The 14,133-nt window shown below is 33.7% G+C and overlaps 1 long non-coding RNA gene across 1 annotated transcript; it reads left to right on the top strand.

The window, feature by feature from the left end:
* The first annotated feature begins 11,982 nt into the window (after positions 1–11,982).
* LOC126817214 (uncharacterized) lies at positions 11,983–13,123 on the top strand. Its single transcript, XR_007678881.2, has 3 exons — positions 11,983–12,109; positions 12,268–12,394; positions 12,698–13,123. It is a non-coding gene; the product is annotated as an uncharacterized LOC126817214 (long non-coding RNA).
* The last annotated feature ends 1,010 nt before the right edge of the window (positions 13,124–14,133 follow it).

Raw genomic sequence — 14,133 nt, 5'->3', positions numbered from 1 at the left:
CTAAATATTTATTACCAGAAGGTCAGAAGATTAGAATTGGATTACTTATTGGTTTGAATTGTATCAAAGCTGTAAAACCTATTGAAGTTATACCTGGTGATGACAATGAACCATATGGATTAAAAACACTATTAGGATGGGGCATTGTAGGGATGGTTGATGCAGATACCAAAACTTATTCTGATGATACTGACACAGGGACAGAATATTCAAAGAATGTTTGTATGACATCTACATTGGAAGATAAACCTAGTCATTTTTCCTTTCGAACCAATGTAAAAGAAGTAATAACTGTAAAACAAATAAATAGTTTGTTCGACATGGATTTTCATGAAGGTACGCAAGACTAGTTTATTTCTCATGAAGATAATCGATTCATGAACATCATGAAGAAAGGCATACATCAGATAGAAAATGGTCAGTTCCAGATGCCTCTACCATTTAAGAATCCAGACACTCGTCTACCAGACAACAAACCTGCTGTATTAAAACGATTGAATGGTCTTAAACAGAAATTACAGAATGATGAAAAATATAAGCAACATTATATTACATTTATGGAGAATATTATGGACAAAGATTATTCTGAGAGAGTCCCAGATGACGAATTGAAAATTCAAGTTGGAAAGCTATGGTACCTACCCCATTTTGGCACATATCATCCTAAGAAACCTGACAAGTTACGGATTGTATTTGATGCCAGCATAACTTATAATGGATCCTGTTTGAATAATACATTACTTCAAGGTCCAGACCTGACCAACAGTTTACTTGGTGTCTTATGTAGATTCAGACAAGAGAGAATAGCATTTATATGTGATATTGAATCGATGTTTTTCCGATTCAAAGTAAATGAAGAACATCGCAACTACCTACGTTTCTTCTGGTGGGAAGAAAATGACTTCACCAGGGAACCAACAACTTATCGTATGACAGTTCACCTATTTTGAGCCACCTCATCCCCGGGGTGTGCGAATTATGGATTGAAAACAACTGCTGATTTATATGAAGAAGAGTATGGAAAGAAGGCAGCAGATTTTATTAGAAAAGATTTTTATGTCGATGATGGATTGAAATCGGTTGCTACAATTGAAGAAGCCAAAGATTTAATAGATAAATCAACTAAGATGTGTGAACGAGGTGGATTAAGACTACATAAATTTCTAATTAACAAGAAAGAAGTATTAGAAGATGTACCCCAACCTGATAGAGCAAAAGATATAGACTTTAATATTGATAATAATATTCAAATGATAGACAGAATCTTGGGGGTTCAATGGTGTATACAGAATGACACATTTCAGTTTAGAATCAATCTGCAAGATAGACCCCTGACACGTAGAGGAATCCTTTCAACTGTTAGCTCGGTATTTGACCCTTTGAGATTGGTGTCACCTTGTATTCTTATTGGTAAACGAATACTGAAAGAACTGTGTACAGATAATATTGGCTGGGATTATGAGATACTAGATGATATCAGATCAAGATGGACAAGATGGAGATCAGAATTATCAATGTTAGGAGATCTAGAAATCCAGAGATCATTTTGCCCAGAAGATATTGGTACCATTAAATCTATAGAAGCCCATCATTTTTCCGATGCATCATTTTCTGGCATAGGACAATGCTCTTTCATCAAATTACAGAATGAAGATGATAGAATTTACTGTACCTTAGCTGTTGCCAAATCTAGGGTGTCTCCTTCAAAACCAGTTACTATCCCTAGAATGGAGTTGGCAGCAGCAGTGGTATCAGTTAAAGTAGCTGCAATGTTGAGAAGAGAACTAACCTATACAGATTATAAGGAATATTATTGGACAGATAGCCTAGTCGTCTTAGGTTACATAGCCAATGATGCCAAGAGATTCCACATTTATGTAGCAAACAGAATACAACAAATACGTAATCATTCTTCCCCCGATGATTGGTACTTTGTAGAAGGAACTGAGAATCCAGCTGACATAGCCTCAAGATGGTTAAGAGCTCATGGATTAGTCAACTGTGAAAGATGGTGGAAAGGACCACAATTTCTCTATGGTAATGATTACAGTGAACCAGATGATATAGAAGACTGTAAGATAGTTAATCCTGAAGATCCAGAAGTGAAGAAATTGGTAACTTGAGCAACGAAGACGAAAGGATCCCCTTCACTCCTTCAACAATTTGAATCGTTCTCAAACTGGCATAAATTAAAGTTAGCCATATCATTTTGCCTTCGTATCCAAGAACGCTTCAAGAAAGATTCAACAACCTCACTGCTAAATAATGGTACATTTAAACCATCAACTATTAATGACCTCAAAAAAGCTGAAATACAAATCATTAAGCAATTGCAGAAAGAGTACTTTGAAGATGAAATCAAGATTTTAGAACTACTACAGAAAGATAGAAATTTGGAGAATAGACATGATTTGAAAGAAAGAAAGAAAGTGTTGAAAACTTCAAATAGACTGTACAAGCTTGATCCTTTCATAGATACTAATGGTTTGTTGAGAGTTGGCGGAAGAATCAAGAATGCTTATATTCCAGAAGATAGAAAATATCCTATAATATTGCCTGAACGTAGTCACATCACAGAATTAATCATAAGATTTTATCATGAAAGATCCAATCATCAAGGTAGAGCCTATACCCACAACCTAATTAGAGCATCTGGTTATTGGTTAATAGGAGGAAAAGCAGTAGTATCGAATGTTATAACCAAATGTGTAATTTGTAAAAGACTTTATTGTAGTACAGAAGTTCAGAAAATGGCATCATTACCCAAAGACAGACTTGAACCCAGTGCACCATTTACTTATGCAGCAGTAGATTATTTTGGTCCATTTTACGTAAATGAAGGACGGCGTGAAGTAAAGAGGTATGGCGTCATATTCGTCTGTATGGCATCTCGTACTGTACACTTAGAAGTATCCAACTACATGACTACAGACTCATTTTTAAACGCCTATCGACGTTTTGTTTGTCGTTGAGGACCCATTTGTCAACTAAGATCTGACCAAGGAACAAATTTTCTAGGTGGCATAAATGAACTACAAATGAATATAGACAAGATGGATGATAACAAAATTAAAAGTGAATTATTGAAAGATGAGTGTGATTAGATACATTTCAAAATGAATTTTCCAGAATCATCCCACATGGGCGGATCTTGGGAGCGTCTTATACGATCAGTCCGAAACGTATTGGTTGCCTTATTACATAATCATGGAACAATTTTGGATGATGAAACTCTTAGAACATTCTTTGTTGAAGCAGAATCGATTGTTAACTGTAGACCGTTATCTGTTAATGACATCAATGATCCAGATTATCCGAATCCTATAACACCAAATCAGTATTATTACCTACCCCTGGTATATTCTTACAACAAGACGTTTATTCAAAAAAAAGATGGAGAAGAGTTCAATTCCTAGCAAACCAGTTTTGGAATCAGTGGAGCTCAGATTATATTCAAACATTACAGAAAAGACCTAAATGGACAAAAGAAGTTAGAAATTTTGAGATAGGTGATGTTGTATTAATTAAAGACGATAACCTCCCACGAAATGAATGGAAATTAGGTCGCGTGTGTGAAATTTACAAGAGTGATGATGAACTTGTTCGTAAAGTGCATTTGTCTATTGGTGATCGAACTGTAGACAAAACTATTGGTATGAAGAAATACTTAGACAGACCTATTCACAAACTCTTTTTACTATTGCCTAATTCGAATGAACGTGTGAGACCGGTTACCCCCGCCGAGGAGCCAAAATAGAACGCTTAGTGTTGAAAAAGTGAATTTTTGACTTTTTGTGATTGATTTCAAAGCTGGTGGACAATAAAAAATGATAGAACATTTAGGAAATTCATTGTGATGTGCACTGCCAGTTTAGTTTTTAAAAGACCTTTCATTTAATTTGTGCATGCATTTAATTATGTGTTTATATTATCTAGTTTATTTTTTAAATTGGTAATAAGGGAATTCACAATTTAGGGGAGCCATGTGATGAACGTCATTTTTCTATGCTTTTAATTGTATTATTTCGTTTCAAATTATTCGCTAATTATTTTTGTAAAATGTCCATTCCAAATTTTGTATAGTACCAGTTGTGTCAACATGAGAGATTTCTGGTGCGAGTGAAGCTGGGAAGGAAAGAAAGATGTATAATCGATAATTTAATGGGGAATGAGGTATTAATTGTATCGAAAGTCAAAGTATAGCATTTTATTTATATGATGGATAAGCTTTTAATATGTGTCAATTAGTAATTTAGTGGAAATATGCATTGTTCCAAGTTTTCTATCTTGGCGTGGTCGGTTGCGGTGTCGACCCTACTTGACCTCCTTTTGCTCTGGTCATTCCTAAGGCTCGTTTTAACCGCGGAATATGTTTATTTACATGTAACTACTGATTTATATTGTTATAATTATGTCAAACTTGTAATTTAATTATTTCCTTTAAATAGGCCTATTCATATAAATTATACTGATTTTCACCTGGGCTGTGAAATTCAGTATCCCCTCCCTTGGATAGAAATGTCTGACAGAATGAATGAATGTTTAGATAATGTAAATGTCTTTGACAGAATGAATCCATAAATATTGTTAATTGTATCTTTTCAGTTTTTTACGGTGATATAATAGAGAAATATTTAGAAAGAAAGAAAAGTTGTTTTTATATTTATTGATCATCACCCGTAAACTCTACCCACTGATAAGAAAGTATTCATAAAGAGACTCGCCCAGAACATACATCAATACAAATTTCAAACATATTACCTGAACATTGTTCAACCATATCTCTGTCAGCCAAGATAAGTTCTCTTCCATAGAAAGTTTCCTTAAATAATTAAATTAGTGATATTACACCTCTATATATAGCGGTATAATAAACTCGAAAAACATACGCCCACAGCATCTAAAACGTCTAAGCAGTGCATCTTGAGGTAAATAAAAGCAAAATCTTTATACTGGCACATTTACAAGATTCTATGACATAATAAAGGTCAATAATGCTATATAAGTAATTAAGTTATAGAAATCTTGGTTCCACTGACCATTAGCAGTAATGAAAATTCTTCAAATCGTTGCCATAATTTGAACAATGCATATAAATTTCAGACAAATCAGATGATTACTTTTGTCGTTATAGCGTTCACAAGATTCTTCAAAGTGAAACATAGGCAATGGTGCTAGATGCAAATTAAAAGAAACTTCTGAAATTCAATAGATGATGATAACTTTGGTCGGTAGAGTGTTCAAAAGATTTTACAAACTGTACAAAGCGAAACAACAGCCAGAACTCTTGAACTTTGTAATTGGAGGCAGAACACCATCTCAGAACCCATGAATAACATTCTTTCTATTATTTGTCTTCCTCTATCTCTCCCTTTTCCCCATTTTGCATGGCCATTTTTCTAGACTTTTTGGCTTAGAATCGAAGAAGAGTGTAAGAATTTACATTTTCTGCCAGGTTTTGGCGAAATAGGGGAATCATGCGGTGTCCGGGCCAATCAGCAAAGGAGTTGTGTGGACAGCAGTGCAACAGGCGGAGTTTATTTATATTTTTTTTTGGGGGGGGGGGGGGGTAAAACTCGATTGTATCCGTTCAAAATCAATTCATCGACAATATTTTGATCATATTTATAAACTAGAGATGCTCCGCTTTACAACGATGCCAATTGTTATGCAAGAGGAATGACCGGTCGTCCCACTGTGAGCGAAGAAAAATAACTAATTTCGCCGAGAATTTTGAGAAATAGGACAGATTTAAGAATACGGTACTCTTACAAAATGTTCAAATACAGGTGTTTTAAAATGTTTTATTGCTATTTTGATCTTCTGTGTCGATAGATAGTATATTTATAGACTCATTTTTGTGAAAATCTCAATTTCGTTCAAAATCAATATTTTCACTTATTTTGTCTTTATCTCATTATTGATTCTCCCGCATTTCGACTCATCTAGATGCGACCGGTCACATATAAATATTTAAAACGACATACATGATTAAATATATACAATTAAAATTTAGAACTAGAACTGCGAAGCAGTAATGACGGGTTTCACTGGTGCCACGTTACCCTTGAACTTATGTCACTTCCAGTGCCATGTTACACTTGAACTTATCACTTCCGGTACCCATGGAACCGATAAACAGACTTCCACATAAACATTGCAGACGTGTTATAAAATGAAGGCTAAAAATACTGTTTTTGCCAAAATGACATTACTTCCGTTGATAATGTTAAATTAGTTCTATAAAATCATAGATGGCATAAGTTATCACATGGTGAAAGTTTTATGAAAATCGGATAATAATTGACACTTTTATGTATGAAAAACCATAAAAAGTGACTTGTAGAAAATCGTCTATTTCTCTGTAACCGTACAAGTTAGACACCATTTTGTGGTATCTGTATGATCATATGGGTTCATTCTATTTGTTGATTGGAATCAAATATCATAATTCTAAAAACATTACAAATCAGACTCATTTGAATAAAATATCTGTTTTGAAGGCTAAAAATACAGTTTTTGCCAAAATGACATTACTTCCGGTGATACTAGAAATGTTAAATTAGTTTTATAACGTCGTCTTTGACATTAGGCATCACATGATGAAAATTTTATGAAAATCGAATTATAATTGACACTTTTATGAACCAAAAACCTTCAAAAGTGACTTGTAGAAAACCGAACAAGTTAGAAACAATTTTATGATATCTACATGACCGTATGAATTTTATTAATATGTGAATTTAAACCAAAAGTTCAAATTATTAATATCATATTAAATAATTCTTAGTTGGAAAAAATATTGATTTTAAAAGTTAACTAGAACTGCGATGCAGTAATGACGGGTTTCACCGGTGCCACATTACCCTTGAACTTATGTCACTTCCGGTGCCAGTTACCCAGCAATATTAATTTCATTTATACATTTGTTACCATGTGTTACATATGTCAAAAAGTATCCTTACAAAATTTGTTACTAATTTACCGCTAAGTTAGCTGACTTTTTAATGGGAAATTTCTCGACAAGGGAAGATGCCAGAAGCAATTTTTGGACATCTATATGATCGTATTGATCCAATCTATATGTCCATTGGAATCAAATATCATAATGTTAAACGAATGATAAATTTAACTCACTTCAAAACAATTTGACGGCTAATAATACAGTTTTTGCAAAAAATTACATTACTTCCGGTGATAAGATTTTTACATTAATTCTATGAAAATATAAATGGCATAAGGCCTCACATGGTGAAAATTTTATGATAATCGAATAATAATTGACACTTTTATAGACTAAAACCTATATCTCTGCCTCCGAACAAATTAGAAACCATTTTGTGATATCTGTATGGTTGTATGGGTTTTTGCCCAAATGTCGTCATTTTCAGTGACAGTGAAAATGTTAAATTGGATTGACCTAGTCAAAGGTGGCATGAGGCATCACATGGTAACAAAAATTGAAAATCGAAGGATAATTGACTCTTTTACATGCAAAATAACGTGAAAAGTGACGCATGCAAAATTGCCTATTTCTTTGCAACTGCGCATATTACAATCTAATTTTGACATACATTGTCCTCGTATGGATTAATGCTACAAAATTATGAAAGTTGCGTAGAAATAATTTAAAATATGAAGACGATGAATGGGTTTTAAATAGCTGATTTTTTTCAACCTTAAATCCAAATGGTGCAAATACAAAACTGATATAAAAAAAAACAAAAAAAACTAAGCCCGACATATTTTGCGCTTGTAGTAGGAGCATTCATCTTCATTGATAAGATTTGTAGAAATTAAGATTTTTCCTCAGGAAAAGACCTCAAAATTTAAATTTTAGGCAAAATTACGTCACTTTCGGTGCCGACAGAAAACTTTATAGGTAGAAACAAGTTGAGAATTTGCACCAAGGAGTATATGAGCTTTTGTTTTATACAAATCAAGCAATAAATAATTAACTTAGAACCCATAAAGTGTAATAAAAATGCGAAAAGTCTTAAAAAGTGATCCTGACGAAATTGGTTATTTCTTTGCAAGAGAAGATGCTAGAAGCTCATTTTTTACATATTTATGATCATATTGATCCAATCTATATTTCCATTGGAATGAAATATCATAATGGTAAACAAATACTAAATATAACTCACCTCACAAAAATATTTGTTTTTAAGGCTAAAAATACAGTTTTTGCTAAAATGACATTACTTTCAGTGATAATGAAAATGTTAAATTAGTTTTATGAAATCAGAAATGGCATAAGGCATCACATGGTGAAAATTTTATGAAAATCGAATAATATTTTACACTGTTATAGACCAAAAACCTTGAAAAGTGACTAGTAGAAAATCGTCTATTTCACTGAAACCTTACAAGTTAGAACCCATTTTTGTGGTATCTATATGGTCGTATGGGTTCATTTTATTTGTTGATTGAAATTAAATATCATACTTTTAAACAAATAACATATACGACTCATTTGAAAAAAATATCGGTTTTGAAGGTTAAAATTCAGTTTTTGCCCCAAGTGACGTCACTTCCGGTGACAGTAAAGGTGTTAAAATGGTTTAATGTAGTCAAACGTGGCATTCGGCATCAAATGGTGAAAGAAAATTGAACATTGAATAATAATTGATTCTTGTACAGGCAAAATAGCACGAAATGTGACTCATGCAAAATTGCCTATTTCTCGACAACTGCTGATATTAAAAACTAATTTTGACATACATTCTCTTTGTATGGGTTATTGCTACGAATTTATGAAAGTTACGATGAAATATTTTGAAATATGAAGACGGTGGATGGGTTGTAAATAGCTTAATTTTACACCTTTTTTCACCTTTTAATCGAAATAGCCCGAAAACGAAATCGAAATTAAAAAAACTGAGTCCGATGATTTGTGAGCCTTTGCATGGCGTATACTTTTGGTAATATCAAATTTTGAAAAAATATTTGCTTTCAAAAAGTTGTACCGAACTGTAAAAATCTGTCAAAATTGGTTTTTGCTGATTTTATTTGACTTCCGGTGCCGACACGAATCTTTACCGGTAACAAAAACAATTACATTTTGGACCACGCAGCATATGAACTTTCTTTAGTACAAATCGAATAATAAATAATTAATCTAGGACTGAAAAACTGAATTAGCCAATGGCGGCCAAGGAAAATTATTGACACAAAAAAGGTCAAATCGGATAACTCTCCAACCCTGGTTAAAATGCCATATAAAAATATTCATAAATAAAATTTTAAATTTTTCGAAATTTGGCGCTTAATATCTACGAAGATTCGTCGACAATCAAATCTCTGGCTATGTCAAAATGCATCATAGGTTAAAATTCGATGATTATTGTTAATACTACGGCATTTTTTAAAAAAAACGACAACTTCGGTGATTTCGGACATTTCGCATTGTCACAGAATGCCCAAAATGGCTTTAATCTCTAAGTCACACCCACTTTCCCAATAAACCGAAGAAATCGTATCGATCAGACATGTAGTTTCTGAGATACAATCAAATTGGAAAAAAAAAAAAAATAATAACTAGAACTGCAATGCAGTAATGACAGGTTTCACCGGTGCCCCGTTACCCTTGAACATATGTCACTTCAACCGATGAAACTTTTAAACAGGTTTCCATATAAGCATTGCACACATCAAATAAAATATACGCAGAATCTACCAAATCCAGCAATATCAATTCATTGTATACATTTGTTACATGTAAGTGGTCCTGACAAAATTACATTACTTCCGGTGGTAATGAAAATGTTAAATTAGTTTTATGAAATCAGAAATAGAATAAGGCATCACATGATGAAAATTTTATGTAAATCGAATAATAATTGCCACTTTTATAGACCAAAAACCTTGAAAAGTGACTTGTAGAAAATCGTCTATTTCTCTGCAACCGTACAAGTTAGAAACCATTTTGTGGTATCTGTATGATCGTATGGGTTCAATCTATTTGTGATTGGAATCAAATATAATATTAAAAACATTACAAATCAGACTCATTTGAATAAAAGATTTGTTTTGAAGGCTAAAAATACAGTTTTTGCCAAAATGACGTTACTTCCGGTGATAATGAAAGTCTTTAATTACTTGTATAGAATCGTAAACGGCTTTAGGTATCACACACTGAAAATATTATGAAAATCAAATAATAATTGACACTTTTATGGACCAAAAACCTTGAAAATCGTCTATTTCTCCGCAACAGAACAAGTTAGAAACCATTTTGTGATATCTATATGATCGTATGGGTTCATTCTATTAGTTGATTGGAATCAAATATCAAAATTTAAAAAAAATAACAAATACGACTCATTTTACTAAATTATTGGTTTTGAAGGCTATAAATACAGTTTTTGCCCAAATTACGTCATTTCCGGTGACATTGAAAATGTTAAATTAGTTTGACCTAGTTAAAAGTGACATTATGTATCAAATGGTGTCACTTTTATGAAAATCCAATAATAATTGACTCTTTTACAGGCAAACTAACGTAAATCGTGACTCATGCAAAATTGCCCATTTCTCGGCAACTGCTCATATTACAAACTAATTTTCACATACATTCTCTTTGTATGGATTATTGCTACAAGTTTATGAAAGTTGCAAAGAAATATTTTAAAATATGAAAAGCCTGAATGGGTTGTAAATAGCTAATTTTTCACATATAAATCAAAATTTCTAAAAATTTAAACGGTTTTGAAATTCTAATGTTTGGGCAATTATTTCTGCCATGTTTCAAAGTAATTGCTCAAAAAATAAAATTTGGTTGGTACATGCTACCTAAAGTACATTTCAACATAACCAACCTCACACATCTTGTATCCTTACGCCTCAAAATCATGTAAGGATGTATTTTTAAACCTTTTTTTTCGATTCTACACCAAAAAGTCAACAAAAATCGCCATGCAAAAGGGGGAAAAAGGGAAAGGGAGAGACACTAAAAATAACTTTGGCCCTTGTTTCGTGGGGGACGGCCGCACAGTACTGGATCTTCAAATTCGTGCGAAATATTTTGATATAAGGATTGTGGGTTAGGGTAAGGTTCCTAGCCCTTACCCTAACCCACAATCCTGGTATCAAAATATTTCGCACGATTTTGAAGATCCAGTATTGTAATTGTGCGTGACGGCCCAGGAATAGTGATGTTCGCCAGAACCGGATGGGACGTCACGCGAAATAACTGGTTGGCAGAAAGTGGTTCCAGCCAGCGCGGATTATAGTAAAAATGGCTGACACGTGGGGTAATGTAATGTTTGGCACTTACACATCAGCGTATTTCCAGTCTTTGGCGTTAGATGCTAAACATAGATATAAAAGTAAGTTATCTTACGACTCGGAAACGAAGTTTTTGCCAGATCCATACAGTTTGAAAGACAAATGGAGCGGAGATCCGAACACATGGCCGGACCTGACTTTTGGTGACATTTACCTCTACCTGATCGATACGCCATCATTGTACACTAAAGAATCTATGAAAGCTTATAAATCATTAGAGGCGTATAAGTAAGTTGAAATTTAAATCAAATATGAATATACTTATACTTTATCATTATCAAGGAAGACTGCAAGTAGCCTAGTTGTAGGCCTAATAAATTGGTGCAAAGTATTTTAAGTGAGGCCTACAGTATCAAAGTACCCAGGGAAAAGCTCTTATCTATTTCATTGAACATTACAAAAATGAGTGCCACATCTAAGATAACCATAATATACAATGCATCGATTTAGATTTAAGAACACAAACGTTTTACCCCTACTAGTAGCCTACTAACATGGCATTGTACACTGTAGGCCCACACACAGGCCTATCAGTAATCAAGTAAAAATTTATTGTTATTATTATTGATTTGATAAAATCTATCATTTAATACAAATTTATGGAAAAATATTTTAAATTACTTTTTACATTATTAGATGTGGTCAGTGGACATGTACAAGCAGTTATGTCACATCCAGTGTCAGGCAGCTGTCCATATGTAGCACTCAAGTCTAAAGTTGTTCCATCACAGAAAGCCAGAGACAAACCACACGAACCATGGGTGTACCTCGAGAAGAAAAATGGTACTGTGTATTGTGCACACTGTACATGTATGGCAGGGTAAGATTCCAAAATCAGTATTTTATAATTACTATTTTCTGTCCCTGCTGAATGCCAATAGATGGGTGTAATTAGCATGAAATCTTTTCTTTTACAGAATACTTTTGTAATAATTTGTTTTTAAAAGGCACTCAAATTTATTGTTTTCCATGTTACAGGCTAGGTGAAGTATGTAGCCATATAGCAGCACTTCTTTTTAAAGTAGAAATGGCAGTAAAAATGGGGTTGACACAGAACAGTTCAACGAGTCAAGCTTGCCAGTGGAACAGTACATTTCGAAAGGAAGTAAGTATTAAAATGGTCAATTACTTTGGTTGTCGCTGTGGCTCAGTAAGGCACTGGCTCATTAACCAAATCTTGGGTGGTTCCCCCTAGCCCTAGTCAGTGATGAGTTGTTCACATCGGACGTAAAAGAATCCTTGACAGTTTGGAATTTGAAGTAATAGTATGCTGTAGCACAACTGTGCTGACAATTTCCCTCTTGGCACACTCAACGTATGCCGCTGTCTTCATTAGTCCATTTCATTTACTTTCTTTATTTCTAAAAATTCTGTAAATAATTGCATTTCATAATTGATATAATTTCAGGTTACACCGGCAACAGTGACAGAAATATATGGTCAAATTAAGGGCAAGCGAACCAAAGAGATTGCTTCTTTTCAAGCTACTGGGACTACTCCTTTACCACCTTTAGAGGTCCTGGAAGAGCTTTATTCAATTGTACCAAATGCATCCTTTTTTACATCCGTTTCCATTCCAAATCAGCTTTATGCCAGTACACCAGTCAAGGTTGTAGAAAAGTACCCTAAGTTATTGGCTAGCATTACAAATGATCTCAGTGATTCAACAGATATTAAATACGATGAGATATATGATAATTATAGTGTTTCCGACTATCAAGCAAACAATTTAGAATCGGCAACACGAAATCAATCAATTAGTCCCCTGTGGTATCAGCATAGGATGGGCCTTGTAACAGCTTCGAGGGCCCATGATATTCAAACTAGGAAAGAAACCACATTACCTGATAACCTAGTAAAGCAAATAGTTGGATATACAACATATGATCTTTCCAAAAAAGTAGCTGTCAAGTGAGGTATTGATAATGAAGAGGAGTGTAGAAAGCTGTTTACCAAACACCAGTCAGCAAATCACATAGATTTTGTTTGTAAACTCTCAGGCTTCATAATAAATACGGCACATCCATTTTTAGGAGCAAGTCCTGATGGTTTTACCTTGTGTCAGTGTTGTGATAAAGGGGTTTTAGAAATAAAATGCTCTTATAAACACAGAGATATTTCAGTCCAGGAGGCTGCAGCAAAGGATAAGCAGTTTTGTTTAGATAGAAATTTACAACTCAAATCCAATCATCGTTGTTATTCCCAGATACAATTTCAGATGTATATTTCTAAATTAACTTTTTGTGACTTTGTTGTGTACAATAAATGTAGACCAGCTCCAAGTATGGTTATTGTACGAGTTCCAATTGATGTGGAATTTTGCACAAATTTAATTTCAAAGTGTGAAGAATTCATTAAAACTTTTATTATTAAGGAGCTTGTCACAAGGGAATTGGAAAATCAGAAAGAAGAGGCATCAGCATTAAATAACCAAGATAAAGACAATGACCTTGTGACTTGGTGTATCTGTTCGGAGCCAGAGTATGGACGTATGATTAAGTGTGACAATTCTGATTGTCCGTATGAATGGTTCCACTATAAATGTGTTAATGTTCGAAGAAAACCAAGAGGACAATGGTTTTGCCCAAATTGTGAAACATAGAAAAACATATACTTCAGAAAAATACCTGTGTTTTATTCAATAAATTTAATATGTTTCATGATTACATGTATGTTTTAAATTAATGCAGCAAAAGAAATGGGGTTTAATTTTGTCAAGACAACTCTTCAGTCTACCCTTTGCCAGACCCACCGTTCAGGGTGAATTCACGAAACAAGCTTTGGTTGAAGATTGCAAATTGCAGAACATACTGTAACGATACAATCAGCGTGTGGGACCATGTA

The sequence above is a fragment of the Patella vulgata genome, chromosome 4 (assembly GCF_932274485.2).
Source record: "Patella vulgata chromosome 4, xgPatVulg1.2, whole genome shotgun sequence".
Taxonomy (NCBI): domain Eukaryota; kingdom Metazoa; phylum Mollusca; class Gastropoda; family Patellidae; genus Patella; species Patella vulgata.
Note: the sequence above shows the minus strand (reverse complement) of the source record. Positions and strands in the feature narration are given on the sequence as shown.